General features: G+C 40.3%; 1 protein-coding gene across 1 annotated transcript in view; it reads right to left on the reverse strand.

The window, feature by feature from the left end:
• ERC1 (ELKS/RAB6-interacting/CAST family member 1) overlaps nucleotides 1-10,355 on the reverse strand; it is a 479,524-nt gene that overhangs the window by 7,987 nt on the left and 461,182 nt on the right. The gene's annotated exons all lie outside the window — the stretch shown is intronic.

Here is a 10,355-nt window from a genome sequence, read left to right on the forward strand (position 1 = left end):
TTTCTAAACTGTGCCTTTCAAGTATGTGCTGTTATTTAACAACCTAAGCTTAGCAGGTTTGTATGCATAGATACAGGAAGTTGCTCTGTGTTTAATGACACTTGTGGAGTTAGTGGCCCAAGGAATCTTAATGAAGACTCAGGAATTACAGCTTTCAGTGTCTAATCAGGAACTAGTAAAGTATGCCCTTATCTATGAACTAAGTATGGTCATAAAAAAGGCCAGAGTCCAATATGATGAAGTGTAAGAAATTCTCACTTTTGTGGTCACTGGGCACATCTACAGATGTTTACATGTGCTCCTGTTCGGCCAGAGTAAATTAATGAACTCGGCAGTAGGTCAACTATCCTGCTGCAGAGTTCTTTACTCTGCAGCAGTGCACAAGTAGATGCTGCCCCAGCTGGCTGGGGCACAAGGGTGCTTCAGTACGAGGGCTGCCTGCTAGCTAGCCCCTTGCTGAAGCACCCTCATGCCCCAGTCAGCCCCTCCATGACATGTTGAATGGGGGGGGGGGGGGGGCCAGGACAGGTTGGATGGGGGGGGGGGGGGGGCAGAGCCGGAGGGAAGTAACCCCTAGTTGGCAGGCTGACTCTCTAGAGCCCCTACCAGCCAGGGATGCTCTGATCCAGCTGAATGTGTTTTGGTCCTGGACACATGTTCAAACAGCACATCTGGGAGCAATAAAGTCCAGAGCAATAGGTTCCAGAATTTATTCATGTGCATTAATTGCATGTGTAGACACGCCCACTGATAGGGACAATCTGTTTGTTATGGGTGGGAGAGGTTCTCTCAAGTGTTTCTGAAGTTGATTTATTTATTTACTACTTAATTCCATACTTTCAAAACTTTGGTATCTAATTAAATTTCCTGAGTTTCCAATACTATTTTTTTAAAACTATAACTATACACAACATTTTTGTAAGGTGTACTACCCTTAAGTAACTGGTATGTTCTCTCTAACTTAATATTATACTTTGTAAAGGAATCATGGAGTGCACGTGTGTGATATGAAGAGAACATCAAACTCAGCTGGGTTTAAATGGATGATCTCTCCTACCAAATGGCACCTAATTTTTTCAGGAAATTCAAGCAGTCCATTCATAGCATCTGATGAAGTAGGTTTCCAATGAAACCTCATGTCTCTCTGAACCAGTCAGTCTCTGATGCCACCCTACCCCACCTTCTGCCTTATTTTTAAGTATCCTATGGCACTGATCATCCTAGCAGTTCTAAAAATTGAAGTATTTTTAACCAGCAGACATGTTAGGACTACTAGGACAACAACACTCTGTGCTTGGCTTAGTGAAAACACTATGCAGTAGGGAGGACTATATTTCTGCAATTTAAATTCTAAGCAGATGGAACAGTATGTTTCTACACAGGGACAGTAAAATGAAAAATGCAATGCAGTGCTTGCGATGCATATTTGACTGCTACAGTGTTACTGCAAGAAGAGGTATGAAACCAAACACCCTAAAACTTGAAAACAGATTAAATGCAAATGTATTCTGAAGAAGTTAATGCTTCAGGCTTCTGTGAATAAAACTAGAGTAGTATATAGTAAATTATTTGGCTTTTGCATGCAGAATGTTAATGGGTTCTTTTGTATTTTGTTCCTAGTGGCTGTCTCAAGCCCTTGCTATACTCACAGAACAGTAATATGATTTTGAGAGGGGCTTATGCCAAGAATCACAGTGCAAAAGCAACTTGATCCTGACTCTCAGAATGACATGAGCTGGGGAAGCACGGAAAGGAGAAGAAGGGGAGTGCTCTGGGCTCTGTAACTGCTCTCATGGGAGAAAGGATGGAGGGAGGGAATTTAAAAGTAACCCAGCATGGCTTAGAAACATCATGTTGTTGGATATGTAATTTGCTTGGTTCCAGTAGCTGAGCCACAGCCTGGCAGCTTTAGTGAGTGGAAGTGTGCACTCAGTGGAAAAGCTAGAAGTCCAGCCAGGAAGCTGGGTTTAAAGAGGCAACACAGTCACCAAGAAGCAGAGCTGATTATTACAATTGGCATCATAAACTACTTTTTGAACCTTAGGTTTCTCAGGCTACTGAAACTCTTAACTTACCCAGAGTCCAGTGACAACACTCAGTAAGATACCACCTACTGGCAAATCCCCAGAACAGCATGTGTATGGCTTCATGGGCCATCCATACCAGAATAAGGACCTCATGGTGATGCAATCAGAAGTGTGTAAGTATGGAGGCAGAGGACAGGAAGGACAAGGGGTATTTAAGCACAGCGGAAGTAAAAACGATTTATGTAATGCTGCTTCTCTGAAGACATCACCTTGCAGGATTCTTACCTGCACCTTGAATCTTTCGTGCAATACCACCAGAGGGCAGTGTTAGCAGGGAAAGCACTAGTCATGCTCTCTGATGAGCATAAATGCTACCTCTGAACATCTAAGTCAGTTCCTTCAATGGAGTGCAAGATGAAGTTCTCAGGGAAAAAAAAAACAATTTATGACTATCAATGTAAGATAAAAATACCTCAGAAGAGATCCTCCAAAACTATAAGGATGTGGGTGGGCAAGTGAAAATCCTGCAAGATGGTATCTTTAAAAAAGCAGAACTACAAGGTAAATAATCTCCCCTGTGCTTAACATGCCTGCCATCTGTGTCATATATTTATATATCTGAATGCATATGTATTACTAAGATTCCTGGCAAGCTCAGCGTAAGCACAACAGAATGGACCCATAACCTGTGCCAAAGGGGGAAAAAGTTAGCTAATGGAAAATAAAATATTTCATGATTGAACAGCAAATCTTTCTAAGGATAGGAGCTTGTTTTTTGCTACTTTTGAAACAAGTTTGGAAGCATCCAGAATCCAAAATGAGATTCCCACTGGAGAGCAAATTCAAGCAAAACTACTTTGTAAATAAGTATGTGCAGAAAAGATCATGCAGCTGATTTGTAGACATCTATAACAGAAACATCTATGAAGAAGATTATGGTGGCAGCCTGATTTTGAATCGAGTGATCACTGAAAGGGTTTTCCATCTTCAAACCAGTCATGTTTAACAATGCGAAATATAACTGGATATCCACTTAGACAAAGTCCTCTTAGTAAAATCCTTGCCAGATGAACTGGTATTAAAATAAGCAAAACTGAGCAGACTGTTTACTGACTTTAGTTTGCAACATGTAGGACTCTACATTTCTGTAGGACTGCTACAGTTCTTTTATCATCAAGGGTATGGTTTTATAGCCTCACTAAAATGGGCATCTGAATGTAGAAAAAATCTTGACAAATATGTGCTAATTAAAGCAGAACTTCAATACCAACTGGAGAAGAAATTCAGATGAGTTCAGAGATAATCCCATCCTTGTAAAGTCTTGTAAAGGGAGAATTAAACACCAGAGCCTGAAATTTATTCACAATGAAATGATACCTTGGTGACCAGGCAAATATATCTTTTCATGTTAAAAAAGCTTAAGTTCACAGGAAGTGAGTTCAAAGGGGAATTTGTAAAGACCACTAAATATCACATGCCACAGGAAGGTTTATAATGGCAAAAGGCATAAAAGTGTCAAGCCCTATGTGAATATACTTATCAGGGGATGTAGATGGTGGTCTACCTTAGGTTATGACAGACCAGTGTATCTGCCAAATATACTTTGATGGAATTAAAAAAATTGCTCAAATAAAGAGGTCCAACTAGAGCTTGACTGAATCACACAATTTTTCAACTTGAAAATATTTTAGGTCTTTCTGGTAGATGGCTTCCAAGAACCCAAGGGAATACAGACCACCTGCTAAGAGACACTATACCTATGAATCTGTATCACGTCATGGGTAAAGGTATCAGGGAGAAAGCTACCATGATGGAACAGAATATGATTCCCTGGGTCTGCACGTGATGACCTGAGGCCTCAATTTTAGTTTGATGGAACTATCTTTGATCTCAAACTAAAACTTCCTGGATTAGTATGGGATTACTAAAATGACTGAAAATGCCTCTATCATGGTGCAGTACTTTGCTATCAATGCAGCCAATGAAAAAATTACAGGAGCCATCTTTTACAATATTTGAAGAAGGTATCTTTTCTTGGAGCCCCCAAAATAATTGGCAACTTTCTTGTTCAGGTGAATGGTAAACAGATTCACCTATGGTGTCCTCACTTGAGACGGATCTAACATTTTTTTTGCAAAGACCATTCATGAACGTCAGTCACAAACTGACAGTCTTGTTTTGGTTTTCTTCCTCGGAAGGAAAACAAGGGACCAGGGACTATATTGTGGGGGAGAACCCATTCTCATACCTTCAGGGCCTCCCACAAACCTCATGCAAACTGTTTCCCTGCTTGGTTATCCATTTTCTGCCAGGTTCTGACTGACTGTCCCTTTTAAACAAGGATTGGACTGAGACACTGGATCCCTGAAAGTCTCCCATTATTTTCAGGATATATATGAGCAAAAGCAGTTCCTGAACCCCATTTTTCCCTGGGCATCCAATTCCGTTATATAAGGTCTCTATTCTAGGTTAGGTGGATCCACAGCCAGTATATTTTAAATTTGAGATCTCCAGATTCAAAACAACTAATTATTGTGAGTCCAGCAGTCTCACCATTCAGTGATGACATGGAGGGCCATTTTTATGGAGACAGCTGCTGACCAGAACTCACTACCACTAACTTTAGGTGAAGAGTTCTGAGTATGTCAAGGATCAATGACTGGTGAAGTCTTCAATCTTAATGATGCCATTCATTTTGGTAATATAGCTCTTTTGTTGGACTTATGTAAGGGAAAACACTGTCACTCAGTAGCCTTAGCAAACTTGGCATTCAGCTGTGACACTCTGCCAGCACAAACCTAAAAGCACTGAAAAAAGTGGTGGTCACCTGAGTGCCTAAGTGCTAAGCACTGGGAAAACAGGCACCAAAGCAAAAGCAGAAACATTGGCGAAAACAACACAAAATAAAACAAACAAATGAAACCACCCATACACACCGCAAGAAGCATGCTAAAACACACAACACTTAAAACTGCAACCACCATACAGGCAACCCCCACTTAGTACTCTTAATTGGTTCCTGAAAAACTGAGGGTTAAGCAAAACGAGCATTAAGTGAAACCGAAAGTATTTGACAACCCAAGATAGCAACTGCAATTGTTTTTAATGACCCAAGATGGCGACTGCGAAGATTATAATGAAACTCACTGAGCACTAAGTGAAATCGGATATCAATTTAAAATGAGCACTATAGCAAATTAGTGCTAAGTGAAACAGCGTTAAGTGGGGGTTGCCTATACTGGGCCTGACTGAAAGTTGGGGTTGTAACATGAAAAAGGATACCAAATGAGGCATTATTGGATCCTGGTGAAGAGCAAGTCCAATGAAACCAACAACACACAAGTGACTGTGTTTCTATGGGCTCCTTTGCCCAATGCAAATGAGAAACTGCCTGAAACTTCTACAAGGCAGGAATGGCATGTGATGACCAGAAGGGGTCCCAGATTACACTTTACTTAACTACATCTCCCTCCAAGACAAAGGAAAGTTTAAAAGCTTAGGATGTTTAATCAGTTAGTTTCACATTTTGAATTTAAGACCGAGGAGTAAGAATCTTGCACAATTTTTTTTAGAGTATAGACGTTTTCTCAGAAAGTAGCAGGAATCTCAGGACCTGATTTGTCCTAGTTGGATCGAGAACTCACAGTTGCATCCTCCACGTAATACCTAGAAACTGGTGCCACTGGTGACAGATTCTGCAGGTGTCACTTAGTAGGAGAAAATATTATCACTGGGGTTCAATACTTCAGGGGTGCTGAACACCGTAACACAAATGCCATCTGAAGACAAGAGAATACATCTAAAATGAGAGGAAACAGGGAAGCTGAACTCCCCTCTCATCCCCAGAAGCTAGCACCTGAAGCTTGCCTCTGCCACATCTATCTTGATGTTGATTAGCTGATTTCAGTTTCCAGAGTTATGAGTCTAGCACCTTATGCAATTCTAAATAAATCACCATAATCCAACTAGAATACTCAAGAACCTGTCAAACTAGGGAAGAAGTGTGGTTATAATAGCTTCACTCAAGCTGCCCAAAGGTAAGGTTCAACAGGGACCACACTTACAATGATGAATTTAAAAAAAAGCCATTATAAGGCTGGTGGCAGCTGCACAGACAACAGGTGAAATATGAAAGTTAGGAAAGTACTACACACTAGGTTATTAGCAGAGAGGTCTTTGGAGATGCAAGATGACATCATAGTTGTTTTCTACATGAACTTAACATAATATTAATGTAATATTTGAGTTGTTACCTTTCCTACAGTCAGTGCTTTTATGCCATCCCTTATAGTGACTTCTGCTAGGAGTTCCATTCAGACAAGCTCCTTAAGAATTAAAGAGCTTCTGAGCCTCACTGCTATTACCAGATAAATCTAGAAGACTGTCAGTACCAATATTTTGAAGAACATTTCCTAATGGGTTTATTTTGCCTGGACCAGATTCTCTTTCTATGCACTATAGCTGTGGTACTGGGTACAGATGGACAACGTGCTAACTTTTCTTATTTCCCTTTCTCTGTGGCGAGAAAGAACCTGATGAATATGGAAGCACTCCTTCTTTCTTGTTTATTTCTTAAGACCAGGCATGATGAGAATTATATACTTTTCTCATGGAAGTGCCCAAGGACAAGAGAGGGGAAAAGGCCATGTGTGGGTGTAGATGATGGCAGGTATAATATAGGTATCTTGGGAAGAGAAGGAATCATAAGGACCCCAGCGAAGAGCTGCACACTAATTTATACTTCATGTTCAAGTAGAAGAGTGGGAAATGTCTCTACACCTCTGTGGGGTCAATGCCTTCAGATAATCTACAAGATGCTCACAAGTCTATATAAGTTTGTCTGGACGTGCCCTAAGAGTGCCATTCTATAGCCGTGGCGATGCCAGCTTGATATTCACACTGGTTTTTACTCAGCATATAACCTGCAGGTTAATGTAACCAGTAAATCTATCCCAGATGCTTCCTTGAGTATCCCATCTACTTATAGGCAGAAACCACCCCCAGAATTGAAAGAAAATTCACTTGTCTACAAGCCCAGTTCATTAGGCAAGACAAACCTGAAAGGTTCTCATGCAGACATAGTTTATGAATTTGGGAAAGGAGAGTTTTCTAAAAGCTAGAGCAAAAACTGGGAGTCAGAACTACTGGTTTCTAATGCTACCTGCTATTTAGTCTGTTACCATGTAGTAATAACTGTATCTTACTGTGTCTCAGCTTACCCTTCTTTATAATGGCAAATGTTTCACAAGGATGTAGTCAGACTTAAGTTGGAAAACAACTCTGAAATGAGGTGACTACAGGTAAATTGTTATTGTTATTGTTTTTGTTGTTGTTGTTATGCCACATTACTGGCAATAGAAAAAGCATAAGGAAAGGGCTTGGGATGATAGGTCTGAATATTTGGAATGGAGGGAAAGATACCATAACAATCCTTTTAAATTAAAGATTTTTTTATTGCTATTATTTATTTAAATTAATTAGGTTATGAGAGAAACTATGGGGATATTCCTAGTGTGGTATAGCTTGATCAGTGTTGCCGGCCAGTTTTTGAAAGTGAACCCCAGAGCAGGTAGGGCCCAGGACAGGACATGCATGTCAAAGAGAACAAAGAGGGAACTGCTTGGATAAAAGGAGGGGCTATCTAATTTAGTATCCTTCTTTGTACTGTATGTCAGTCATATTGGTGATCATAATCTGCCTGCCTCTTTTTTTTTTTCTCCCTAGGAGAAAGAACAACTTCTGCATCTGAACTGGTGCACAAGAATCTGGGTAACTTGTACGAGAGAGAAGAAAAGGTAATTTTGATTCCACACAGACTAGTTAAACTCAACCCAAGTAAACAAAGAACCCAACTGTTTCTAAGTGTGGTTCCCTTTACATAAAAAGGGTGCCCACAGACCTTTCCCAAGTGGTCTGTTATGCAACAAACATAACCAGAAGACTCTCTGAACAGCTTCAATAAACAGTGCATTTACTGAACAAGCCACAGGGTATCTAAACTTCTTATGACTAGCAAGAAGAGTGAGAAGGAATAGGATGCCCTTGGAGAAACAAGATATGTCCTCTTCCTTGGGCATATCCAGGGGAGGTATAGAAGGTATGGCCAGAATCTCCTTTGGCTGTGTGGCGCACATGCAGTGAGCTCACTGGCTTGTCAGCACGGCTGCTGGCAGAGCCCAAGAGGTGAATGCTGCTTCTGCTTAGCTCTTTGCTCCCTTGCCCACCACTGTTTTCAGTGGCAGGGGAAAACGGGGCTGAGTGGCGACAGTGTTCATTCCTGTGCCAATGCAGCAGCTCCCAACAGCAGCACTGACAAACCAGTTAGCTCAGACAGCTCACTACATATTCCCCTCACCTGGAAAGGGGGTGTGTGGCTGCACCATGAGTCTACTCCTGCCCTCTTCAGAGCAGCCCACATGAGGTTGCTGCGATTCTTCATGATACAACATCACAGCATGCCTTGAAGCTCTGATCAAACCACTTTGGGCTCCCTCAGACAGCTTTAGGAAGGTAATAAAATACATTAAGAGGATGGAAACAGAGAACTTAAAAAAAACAAGTGATGAAGTTAAATGGTGACACATGGGCAACTGCAGAAAATGAGGCACTTTATGGAATCTTTCATTCCTTGCACAACTGCTATTATACAGAATTCGTCCATGAACACTGAATGACACAAATGAGGAGTGAGGCAGACATTCAAAACCAAATTTATTAGACTGTAAAAGAAGCAAGGATTAAGTCAAGTTCATGAAGACTTTAAGGGTGCCTATACACATGAAGGGCAGGCATTTCCAAAGGCCTGTAAGTTTTGCACTTTATTTAAAGCGTGTATGTTAGGTACAGCACCTTAAAACTTAATAGACATTCCACGGTTTGGTGCGAGTTTCATGTCTTGCTGCAGTTCTGTAGAGTAGGAGGCTGGGAGTGCCGGATGCTGTACAATGCAGCAATTAGTAATTACCATTTTCATAGATTTGATAGACATTCGGGCTGGAAGGGACCCTGAAGGATCATCGAGACCAGCCCCCTGCCCCAAGGGCAGGAAGTCAGCAGGGATCATAGGATCCCAGCAAGATAAACATCTGTGTCTTGAAATGTGTCTTGAAGGCATTCAAAGTAGGTGCTTGAACCACCTCCGGCGGCAGTCTATTCCAAACCTTGGAGGCTCAGACAGTAAAGAAGTTGGAAAAGACCAAGTTAAATACGTGTGCAATAAAGGCAAACTAGGTAGGCTGAGATGCACTACTCCAGTTCACTTTACATTTAAAACACATACAGTGAGTTTTACTTATGGTGACTTCTGCCATTTTAAAAACATTCTAAAGTTGCCCACATGTATTAAGTGACAGCTTTAGAATGCTTGACATGGTGAAAACTGCCATGTGTATAGGCACCCTTAGTTTTATTTCCCCTCAAGAAGCAAGCCTTACCAAAAAAAAAAGTACAAGTGAGCTATTTTCCTCCAACTGCAAAAGGCCTTGGCCTCAAAAGACAGACAGGTTAGATTTATTTTTCCTGCCCAGCTTAGGTAAGTGCACAGTAACAAGACAAATAACATGGAATTTAAGAAGTAAAAATACTTGAGAAAAGTCAGAACTGAAAATACAAGTTCTGAAAGGAAGTGGAAACAATTGGAAGGTCATTTCCAGGGATCCTGGTTTTCTGTTTAAAAACTGCATTTTTTATTTTAAATTAAAAATCTGCTATTTGCAATTAAAAATCTGCATTTTTCTCCACGAATGGAGAAAATCTGCATTTTCCCATAGCAACCGAAAAACCCAGATCCCAGGTCATCTCTGAAAATGATCTCTCCTACAATGGACTGAAATGCGAGAAGTTTTTGTTTTTACAGGGGAAGTTTTCCCAGTTTTTCTTTATTTATAACTATATAAAAAATGTGACTATATCTTGTAAGACACTGTTTAACGTCCCTTCCTCCCTGTTCTAAAGTTAAAAATATTTTTGTTAGCACTGTATACTTTCATTAAAAATTAATGGCAACAACTCTCTTCCACATGTGTGCATGTGCTAGATTGATTTATTATTAATATTTACCGTATATCTTCTATTAGTATTTGAAAATTATGAAGTAGACTGCAGGTTTTTTCTCCTTTGCTCAAACCTGAAACTATAATTTAATGATGGAGGTACTAGTACATACTTAAACTATTTAGATTGGACATCGTCTGTCAGAAGACTTTTTCTTCCTTGATTTTTAAAAATAAAGTTTATGCTTTGCAAATAAGCATATAAATTATTGCAATTATTATGGATTTCATACACAGTTCATGAGTAGACTGTCTCAAAACACAGAACTTTTCCCTA

The sequence above is a fragment of the Alligator sinensis genome, unplaced genomic scaffold (genome assembly GCF_000455745.1).
Source record: "Alligator sinensis unplaced genomic scaffold, ASM45574v1 scaffold87_1, whole genome shotgun sequence".
Classification (NCBI taxonomy): Eukaryota; Metazoa; Chordata; order Crocodylia; family Alligatoridae; genus Alligator; species Alligator sinensis.